The sequence below is a fragment of the Macrobrachium rosenbergii genome, chromosome 8 (assembly GCF_040412425.1).
Source record: "Macrobrachium rosenbergii isolate ZJJX-2024 chromosome 8, ASM4041242v1, whole genome shotgun sequence".
In the NCBI taxonomy this organism is placed as follows: Eukaryota; Metazoa; Arthropoda; class Malacostraca; order Decapoda; family Palaemonidae; genus Macrobrachium; species Macrobrachium rosenbergii.
In genome coordinates, this window is record NC_089748.1 from 78,184,584 (window position 1) to 78,196,649 (window position 12,066).

A 12,066-nucleotide genomic window follows, 5' to 3' on the forward strand; every position below is an offset into this window, starting at 1 on the left:
TCTCTCTCTCTCTCTCTCTCTCTCTCTCTCTCTCTCTCTCTCTCTCTCATCCTCGAAACTTAACGCTTTAGATCTGTTATTTGACGCATAATGCGATCAATGTCAGGCATTAGCAATGCTTTTTAAGAGTTCCCAAACAGCATACCTAATGAACGTCCATAGGAGGGAGGGTTTGCATGTTCGTGAGAGAGAGAGAGAGAGAGAGAGAGAGAGAGAGAGAGAGAGAGAGAGAGAGCGCAAAGAAGCTAAGTAAATCATTACCTTGTTCCGAGAGCGTATTTATTATTCATTAACGGGTTCGAAGTACTCGGCGTTTTATTGAAAGGTTGTCCCTGTGGGTGAGGGGGAATGGATGGGGGAGATGCATGCTGTGCTTATGTTTGTTTTATATATTTCTACTTTTTTCATTGGCTATAGTCAGGGACTTGTTGAATTTAACACGACTGGAATCTCCAAGGTTATTTTTTTTATTTATTTTTGTTGTAGTTCGCTAGTTATGTAAGAAATATAGTACAGTGTTTAGCTAGTGGTGTTTTTTACCATCTTTTTTTCAGTGCTGTTGATATTATCGATATCATTTTCATATTATCTGCAATAGTTAGGTATGTATGTTTAAAAGATGTATATAGGAAGGGACGTCACCATTAGCAGAAAATGTAGTTTTCAGGAGACATGACTAATTTTCGTAAATGTTTAATGAATAGTTATCAAAAAATTTTCTTTTTTCTTACCAACATATTAATTTTTCTGTGTTTTAGATCCTTCTTTTCCTTCTTATTTAGAATATATTTACTAATATAGGCAAGTTTCTTAAGGCTAAAATATCTCTCTCTCTCTCTCTCTCTCTCTCTCTCTCTCTCTCTCTCTCTCTCTCTCTCTCTCTCTTCTTTTGTTTACATAGTCTGTCATTTGCCATGGCGCTACCAATAATAAAGGCTGTATTGGAGAAAAGATCTTCCCAATAAAAATAAAACGTAAAACGTATTTTATATATATATATATATATATATATATATATATATATATATATATATATATATATATATATATTACTGGAATTAAACACTGAAGTACAAAACTAGACTTTATTTGCAAATTTAACGAAAGTAATTCAGCAAAAATTACGATCATGGAGTGAGTGAATTCCACCCCCTATAAATGGAAATCATCACTAGAGGAGATTCTGATCCACAGGTATTAAGGTTAATGATTCTAGACCAGCCAGTATTGATGACTAACACCCTGGTCACCAAACAAAGTAAAAAGGTCATAATTATTCTAGACCACAATAAATGCCATAGTGTATGTTAAAATAAACACCACTTCCCAAACATTCTTCCTCACAGGACGAACCCAGAATTCTTTTCTATGGCAGCAGATAAAGTATCGTCACGGCAGAGGTTTTTAAGCACTCACAAGGCAAATCACACTCAGCCACCAAAACCAAAGTCCTCCCTTGATTGTCTGTTCCTCTGATAATATACCATTAGAGAGTGCAATACACATACACACTCACACTGTCTCCATGCACCTAAGCCATGGTCAGAAAAACACAAATGCATGCATCAGATACCCACTGTATCTAAGTGTGTAAACCTCCAACATCGACATAACTGCACCTGCAGCGGATGTCTTTCTGACAGGCCAGCACATAGTTTGTCAAAGACTTTATATATATATATATATATATATATATATATATATATATATATATATATATATATATATATATATGTATATATATATATGTATATATATATATATATATATATATATATATTATATATATATAAACATTCACATGCACTCACTGTCTGTGGTTGTCTTCAAAGCAGACCACAGTTCAAATCCTGACTGTCACAGAAATATTTATCATTCAGTGAATTCAGTTTCTAAAGAATATGGTGTTCATTTGAAAGAAGTAACAAAATTTAATACTAAATACAGAACGAAGAGATCAGTCATTAGAAAAGTAGAAAATATAAATAATAATAAAAAAATAGATAAAAATGTAAATGAATTAGTAAAATACAAGGCGAATTGTTTTGAGGTTCTAATTGCACAACATCTTCAGATAGACTGTTCCAAAGTCCAACGGTGTGAAGAACAAAAGACCTCTGGAACTGAGAAGTTCAACACTTTGGCAGACTTACTGCATATTGGTGCTACTGTCCAGCAAATCTGGTTGCTCTTGCCAAAAAATACAACTTATAAAAATTAAACATCCAAGAGACCATCTGTCGATGGTGTAAGTCATAACTGCTTGTTTTAGGAAACCTACCACCACGAACCGATCTATCTCCAAGAGAAAAATCTCAGGCAGAGGCAGACATCCACACCGGAGAACAGTATTCTAGTTAAGAAAGGACAAATGGCCTAAAACAGGTTGCTTTGATTTTATCATTATTATATGTACATGAGGCCTTACATATAGTACCTAACTTGCGTGGAGCATTTGCTGACACTTTCGTCAGTTTCTCTAAAGTAAGATGTGAGTCAGAAGTTACACCGAGTAGAATCAAAGCTTCAGACTCATCCAGCAAAGTTCAACCCACTGGAAGGGGAGGATGGGTGGAAAATCAATAAATCAATATTTTCATTTTACTGGAGATCAGACTTTTACCCCACTGACTGCATCATTCACTAATCAGCTCCATGCCACGAGTGAGACTAGTTTCTCATGAATGGAAAGTTTACTACATCCACAAGTGTTGCATCATCTGCATACTGAACAATCTTGTTTTCGAGGTCAACAACCATATCACATGTATACACTAAAAATATCAGCAGACCAAGGACACTGCCTTGTGGAACACCAGATATGATTGGTTTTGTTTTGCTAAAGATCCCATCAACAGCAACTCACTTCTGCCTACTGCTAAGGAAATCTTGAGGTAATCCTAAAATATATCCACCCATCCGACAATTCTGAAGTTTAAAAGTAAGTGCCTTATGATTTACTAAATTGAGAGCAGCACTGACATCTGTTTGTATTATCCTACCCTTAAAAGCCTTATCCAGGTTCTATTGCAAATAGCATGTCAGTTGTAAAAGAGTATCACAGGTACCCAAATGCTTCCCATATGCATATTGACTATTATCTAACAATCCTTTGGATTCCATGTACTTATATAGTGGCTTAAAAATAAGTTTTTCTGCAACTTTGGAGAACACAAATTGGTCTGTAGTTACTGTAGTCTGTAGATAGAGCCCATTTGTGAAACAGACACTGTACTCGTATAACTAAGCTTATGCTCATCAGTAAAGATACTACATCAACTTAAAATATATAATCAACTAATCTTGGGAGACAACACACAAGAAACCTTTTTAAAAAACCTAGGGGAGAAACCATCAAGATCTATAAGCATTTACAATGGTATAGGGGCATTTCTTAACCCTCTAAGAAAATCAGTTTGAAGAGGATGTTAAGTTTATCAGTTTTTTATGCATACCCAACCTCACTCAAGGGCCATGGTCATCTGTCTTACACACTGTTTCAACTCGTGTTTTGTTCACACCCAATTGTACATAGGTTTATGTTTATAGCTTTGTAATAAATAGAAAAATGGCCTAATTGGGTCTTATTTTTATCTATTAAATTGAGCAGAATAGTGTCAGGCATTGGGTTGAGTGTCTTTGATAGAAGTGGGCCATGTGAATCACAGTTATAAACACAAAGTTGAAAATAACTGATGGAGACTATTTAGTGAGTCTGCCCATGAAGGTGAGCAGTAATACAGGCACATAGCTCATGAAGAACACATGCATCTACTTGGGGAAGAAATACACTGACATCATAGAAGGCTAAGGTTATTGGAACCCAAACATCAGGTTGACAAAGAAGTTGATGTTCTTTCAACACCAGCCCCTCCATTGGTGACAAACCTCCCTGCTACCTGGGTCAGGTTTGTGAATTTGAGGCTGATTGCACAAAACCAGGTTACACTTTGGTGGAAGTTATCCTAAGAGAGGTGGAAGAGGTGATGCCAGATTGGTCAGACCACTTACATATCTTCTTGTCGCAAAAGAAAGTGTCGAACTCAGTCTTTTCTGAAATAAAATCTGTGAGGTGCTGCTCATGGGAAGATTTCAAGGAAGTTATGTATATCAGATGGTGAAACTGCCTAAATATACAGCATGTAGATTTGTGTGCCAAACTTGCATGGAAGTTGATAGCTTTGTATTTGGTGATGATGGCAAATTTCCAGAGGATACATTAGCAATAAACAGGTGAAGTTTATTAGAAATATTGCAGGCTCAATATACTGGCTTTTTATATGATGGGTGCAGGTTGTTATAAGAACTAATAACACACATCCAAAGGCCAGTCAGCAGAATTGGTGAGGAAAAGGGAAGAACTAGCCTAAATAACTTGCTAGCTCTGCTCATATTGGTGCAATCAGGCAGTAGTTGAAATGCTCAGAAAGGAATGTGAGGGCACCTGCATGTGGAAGCTAGGCCTTTGAGGAAGAGGAATGCTTGCTGGACCTGTGGGGTTATTGGGTACTTTCAGGCCCAGTGCCCCTGGCAAGACGACAAACAGTGATTCACTTGCCAGGGTGCACAAATACTACAAAAATTGATTTGCCACTCCCAGCTGTAGGTCACAAGGGCATTGCTTGCCAAGGGGAAGGCACAAGAGTGAAGGGATGAGGAGGATGCCGAATGAGAGTCAACCTTCCCCCAGGCTTGTGGGTGGGGCAGTGCCAACGATAAAGGATGAGCTCAGCCCAAGTGAGGGAGCACCCCCTTCCTAGGGGCCAGAGGAAGGATTCCCCCAAGGACAGAAACCAGCATCAGAAATGTAGACACATGGGAGGGTGTGAGGCAAGTAGGAGGCATAGACCAGCCTCCCCTCTCTATGCCCCCCCAACAAGATGGGCTATTGTTAGTTCAGATTTAGGTAAGACAAGGAAAGGTGCATGTCTTCGTAGATACAAGGGCGAGCATCTTGCTTTTGGAAGAGTGGGCAGCAGCACTCCTCTGTGGACAAGGAGAGTCAAAGAGAAGCTAACCCTTGCCACCCCTGGGGGACACATAAGGCATTTGAAGCAAAGGACATTACAGCAAATTTAGATAGTAAGCAGAACAATGGTTCAAAATGGGAATCAAGGGTGTTTGGATTATTCTGGGAATATACTTGATTCAAGACTTTCAGGTGAATATCCCGGGGCAGGCTTGCTGAATGAAAGTGTTCCTCTGCAATGAAGAGATCCTATAAGATGATACAAGGAGGAGCATGTGAACATCATGGTAAATCTGAACAAAAATAGTCAAAAGAACAATCCGGTCTATCTCTGAGGGAGGTGTTCCTGCAAGGATGATGGTAAGTTTGCTTGTTATACCCTCAAAGCCTCTACTTGAACGAACGGAATGGATTGTCAAGCCCTATGCTACATGGCAGGATTACCTCCCAGAAGGCATCGTGTGCATATCAAAGAGGAGGTTATATATACCAGTTGCTGAATAAGTTGAAGGAAATTCCGTGTGTGATCTGAAGTGCACACAGATATGGACCCTGGTAGCTGTCACTCTTCCACAGGCTTGCAAGCACACTCCATTTGGGTACCAAGAGAAAGTAGAGTAAATAGTATACAGCTGTGCAGATACCATGGTAAAAGGAGATAAACTCCCAGGGAGGGTTAATTAATTTCCTCTCCAAACTGACACAGGAGACCATCCCCGATTCATTCAAGACCTTATAGGGTGCCTGTGTGTTACTAAGGTGAGGTAGAGAGGGAAATAGAGTAATGAAGGGGTCAGGGGATTATTCAGGATAGTGATTCCCCCCCTGGGCATCCTTTATTGTCATGGTAAGGGAAAATGACGGCTCAATACAATTGTTTGTAGGTTATAGGAAAGTTAATGAAATTGCAAAAGATAATGCCAATCCACTACCCTCAATCGAGGAATTGTTTATCAGCATCCGTGACAGTAAGTTTTCCTCATCATTAGCTTTAAAGGCTGGATATCACCAAATTCCAATTCCTGAGGACAGTAGAGAAAAAACAGCCTTCATTGCAAATGATCCATTATATGAATCTCAGTATCTCCTGTTTGGATTTAAAAATTCATTTGGCCATTTTTCCAGTCTTGTTGATGTTTTGGAATGGGATGTTCATCTAGTCAGATGATATTATAGTCATAGGGAAGACAGCTAAAGATCTCAAAATTAATTTGACTAAAACATTAGAGGCATTTAAGTGCAATGAAATGAAACTGTTTGCAAAAGTGTCAGTTTTTCAAGGGGGTATAGTGTTCCTTGGTCATATAGTAATCCAAAAGGGAATTAGGGCCTGCCCAGATAAGATGGAAGCCATTTGGACTTTCCCAAACCCAACTTTGACAGTAAGTGGCAGGTTTTTTAGGGGGGCAGGTGCGAGTTGTTATAGAAAGTCATCAGGATTTTGGTCAAATTGCTCGGCCATTAGATAAAAAAAGGCGATTGGCGGGGGGCAGTAGAATTGGCTTTTAATAATTTAAAAGCAGCTTTGACAAACAATACAAAACCTCATTTTGACCAGCTATTTTTAGTAACTAGGATGCGAGTAATATTGTGAATGGGGATGTTTTATCAATGGATAGCCAGTATGATGGCCTACATCCATAAATGTACCATTTAAAAATATTTTTTTATCAAAGAAGGAATACATTATTGCTTTAATGAAAAAAGGCCAAGAGAATATTTTTCCCAATTTAGAACTCCCTTCATCTCTGAAAGATAGATCCAAAGCAGTATTGCACATATGCATTTATGCTGGACATTTGGAGAGCAGAGAAATATTGAAAAAGTTGTAGGAGCATTAGTTTTGGGTAGGGTTCAAAAGACAGTAACCAATTATATTGCCAGTTGTCATGAGTGCAACTGCATATGCAGTCATCAAAATAAAATACCCAATTCCTGGCAATGACCTGTGGTCCCTGCCAAGCTTAATTGTGTACATATAGATGTGGTTAGACCATTTCCCTAGGGGCCTACACCCACAAGTAGATCTGTATGCTTGTGGTTGAATACATGCAGTACACCCATATGTACGTATGCCACATATAATAAATCCACTATCTTGGTGGGGCACGCTATCTACTTGTTCGTAGTACTTACTGTGTACTTGATTTGTTCAGTAATGAGAAAACAAAAATGGACTTATGTATGTTCTGTATCTGGAATGAGTTAACACCCTGATCATGAGGTTAGGGGTGACGTGTATGGTGAGTGCAGTCAATGAAAAGAAAGTAATGGGGGTTTACATATGGAAATACCACATGGGATAAATCACCTTCATGTGGAGCCTGGTTGTACTATTATAAGGCAAAACATCATATTGAAGACTGAATTATACCAGGCAGAAGGCATATGTCATTTCCAGCATCAAATTATAAGTGCCAGAGGTTTAATGCTGAAACATTTAATCTGTTGAGTGCCACAATTTTCTGAAGAGATGCTCGCATACATGACGAGTGTGGAATATGTTCATGTTGGGCAGAATATGACAGTGATGAAAACAGGATAATAGTGATACCTGTGGCTGTTAGGGTGATGCCGGTCCTTGGGTGCCTCTGGGCCCACTGATGATGTGATCAGTGAGAAAGTAGAGAATCTTTGATTGTCCTTCAGATGGAAATTTAATGTACCTTGGCACCTCCAACCCTGCCTGCACCAACCACCTCAACTCCGACTCCTGAGCGCTGCAGACCCAAGCACCATTAACAAAAATAGTTTTCCTTTCACCTGGTACCATCCTCGTTGTGATCATCCTGTTATAAAACTCAAATATTAGTGGCAGGACCATGGCCACATCGCTATGAGGACATAGAACAAGCTTGACATGGAGGGAAGACCTGGCCCCATCCTTATGATCTTTGCAGTCGGTAAATTGCTTGATTTTTGGGAAGTTTACTTATTGTATGATATGAAATTGATGTTTCTTTTAGTTACTGAATTCGGAGCTTCTTGGTATCGGCATATTTTAGTACTAACCTTAAATACTACATTGTTCTTAACTGCTGGAGTTCATGATTATCATTACAATGGAATGAGGGCATTGCATCACCCTCAGATAAAGTTAGTTTGCAATGGTTGCCAAGTTTATAAAAATAATCAGTTTTGATCCATACCCCGACCTTATCACAGTCTTGGCAGTCTGCCTTAATGTCCCCACTGCAATTGTATTTAGCTGTAAACTGATAGGTTGTGTAATAAATAGAAAAATGTTGAGTGTAATAAATATCTTATGACTGAGTAAAAATATATATATATATATATATGTGTTTATGTGTGTGTGTGTGGTTTACCTATGCTAATATTTATCTTATGACTAAAAAATAATAAAAAAATATATATATATATATATATATATATATATATGTGTGTGTGTGTGTGTGTGTGTGTGTGTAAACTAAGTGTAAGGGGTTTATTATGTGTGTAGATGTGCTGACAACAGGAACATGCATGATAACTGATAAATATGTTTAAGAAAAGAGAGAGAAAGGTGAAAGGGCAACGTGCCAGAATGGTAAGGGAAAAGACTGATCATACCTGGGTAACTGAATAGCGTAGAAACAGAAAAAGGGTGGCACATACAGTGTTAGAAAGAATCTGGCAATGGGTTAACATGTAAAGATACATTTTTAGGTAACAAGGAATTTAGCAGAAGAAAAAGTAGTACTAGTGAGTATATGTGGTCCAGGAAAAGAGAGTGGAAGTCAAGGATATGGAATGGTGTTTGTGATAGATAATTTAAATGCAGATGTAAGCGACAGGGAAAAAGATGAAATTTTTTGATAGATGAGCAGTTCCTGAAACAAATAAGAATGGAAAAGGTTTGTGTAAATATGTGTGAAAATGGGCTTGACTGTTGGAATAAATTGCTTCCCAAGAAGAATATTCGTCCAAAAGTATACTTGGGAATGAGAAGAGATGAGGGGAAATTTACCTAGAGTGTCAGTTATAAAAAAGTAGAAAATACACATTCATAGGTGTAATGGTAAGAATTTTAAGTAGGAGAGGAACGAGTGGAAATGCACTTGTAAATGCAGTTAAAAAAGCATGTTCTATGAGAAGGAACTGATAAGAGCATAGAGGGAGAAAATAAATACATAGTGTGCTAGGGGAAAAGATAAGTAGGTGGAAGGGATAAACAAAGCACTTATAAAATTTAGGGGAGGGATCATAGGGCAACAGAGAGTTTGTGGGTGTAGGAGGGTAGGGAGAGTGAATAAAAGCAGGGGGAAGTGGGATTAGGAAACATAAGGTTTAATGAAGGAAATAAACAAGACTGTTAGAAGTGCCATTGCATGGCATAAGTTCATGCACAAGTATGTAGGACAGTCAGTCAGAAAGTGAAAGAAAGAGGAAGGCACATAGTAAGAACTGTGGAGCGAAAATGAGCTAATCTTCAGAGAAAATAAGTTGTTCTATAGGGAAGTAAATGTGCAAAGGTTAATGTATCTGAAATAAAAAGCTGTAGTTGGTGAGATACTTTTTTGGAGTGAATGCACTCCTGGTTCAGTGGAGTAAGCATGTTGAAGAATTTGTTGAATGTTTAGAATATAAGTGGAGAAGTGCTGATTAATAAGAGTGGAAGTTTGAGAATGCTTGGGAAGGTTGCTGGAATATAAAGACTGGAATTAGGGAAAGAAGGTGTAAAGAGACTGATATAGTTGTAAGCTGAAGGCTATGGAAAACTTACCTTGGGCAGGTGAAATCTAACTCTAAAAAGGGGTTCAGTTAAAACCATATGCAAAAGATTCTGGCTTAGGGCCTTCTTCAAGGGGGTAAGGTAAACACTTAGGTTTCACTTAATTATATTTACATTAGAAAAACACACATATCAGAAGAATGGAAGCATAAATAAAGACAGGTAAACAGAGTCCTGTTGTATAATAAGGTTAACAAACAAATGATTAATTTTCTGAAGAAACTCAAATGGGGCCTGCTTCAAAGGGCACCACAGGGGAGAGTAAACAGTGGCTATGCCACTGCACACACAAGATGATAACAGGTCCACAGCAGACTAACGCCTATCTGCAATCGAGAGCACACGTGGTTACTTAGCCGCAGGAAGGTGCTTTGATCAAGGAATCGAGGAATTGCACAGAAGGTGCCTAGAAAAGGACTCGATTCTGATAACTCTGATTTTACACAATTACATTACACTTCACTTTACTGATTTGTAACTTAACACAACACAAAATAAAAGCAACACAGGTCTCTCTGTAGGTATATTGCACTGTGAAACGAAACAGAAAAATAGGTAAAGATTGCAGGGACGTGACTGACATAAAAACCTTGACTAGGGTACATCACCTTTGTCGGGAGACAGATTTCTTATCTTTGGGGGGCGCCAGCAATGGAGGGTAGTGTTAAAGGGACTCACTACAAAAGTAACTTGGGCTCTGGACTGCCACATGGGACAGCAAGGGGCAGGTTTGGGGGGAGCAAGGGAGGATGGTAGTGCCCTAGTTAAGTTTTCAGCGTCTTTTAAGCTTCTAAGCCATCTGAGCACTTCTGAGAACGATGCACCCATGTGATGCCCTTATACAGCAGCAGGAGATTACGATCATGCTCCTTGTAGGTGGCGCTGTATGTCAGCAGGAGCATGTGGGGCATGGGGCATCTTGGCCCAGGTGTTCAAGATGGCACTGGTCATGTGGAGTCTCTTTCTCTTTTGACAGAGGAGAGATTAGCATCTCCAACAGAACAGCACCTGAAATCAAGGTCTCTGGGCAGTCACTTGGACAAAGAAAAGGCATTAAGGACTCACCCAGAAGGGTAGTGGTGAGAGGAGTCAATATGGGTGATTCTTGCACACAGTTAACCATTTAGTGTTTAAATCAAAACAATGGACATTATTTCAACAGTGTAAAATGTTCTTATACTGTACTTTACTTCTTGGAGGATGAGGTGGCATGTGCAAGGTTTACCTCATACGTGAATGCTACAGTACAGTGGTGAAAGTAGTATTAAGAGAGTGACCAGTTAAGTAAGGTGTATCTGGATGTGGGAAAGGTTCTTGGGAACTGGGCCATAAAAATAACTGATTAAATATTACTTTGTTTAATGGCAAACGGGATGTAGGGCACTATGAATTATAGGAACATATTTCTTAGCATACCAAGGAAGATGTGAGTTAGAAATTTGATTGAGAAAAAGTGTGAGGGTTTGAAAGGGAGACCAGTGTAGGTTTAGGCAAGAGAGAATGTATATGGATCAAGTATTTGTTATAAAATACATATGCCTGTTAGAAGTTTGAAAGAAAAGACAGAAGGCTGTGTGTATCATATACCGGTAAAATCAGCAGCAGCAAAGTGGAAGATATTGACTATCTATGGTGTAGAAGGTAAATTGTTAAGGCGAAGAGTTTTATGTAAGGTAGAAGTGGCAGATCTAAATAATGCAAGAATGGTAGGGAACATTGGAATTTGAGGGTATTTACAGAATGGACTTTTTAGGGTTGAGAGGCAGTGAATTGATCAAATGGTCAAGCGTATGGAATAGGGTATCAGGATGAAGGAAAGGTGATACACCCGAATGCTAGAATTAAATGGCAAACTTTATATACTGTACAGTTGATAGAGGATAATAGAAATTTGATTAACAGTGCAGATAACAGCAACGTTGAAAAGTGGAACAGTGCAGGTTTAGACTAGGAAGAGAGTATGTGCTCGAAATCTTAATTACAGAACTATTGTGTGAGAAGCTTGAGAGGAAAAGGAAGAAGCTGTATTGTGACATTTACGAACCGAGAAAAAGCTTATGGTGAAATTTGTGTAGACACAATATGGAGTATATTGAGGATTTACTAGCGTAGAAGGTAAGGTGGTGAAAGATTAGAAATTTTTATGATAAAAGTATTTCAGTATGTAGATATGAAAGAGTGATTTGGTGTAAAAGTGAAACTGAAACAAGGATGATTAACGTCTTCATTGCCGGTTGATATTTTTATGGATGGACTAATGAGAGATGCCTCGAGAAGTGAGTGCAGAGTGACTGATGTTTGCTGATGAAGGTTGAAAGTGAATATACATGATATGTAATGATTCCTGGGGAACTGTACAAGTACC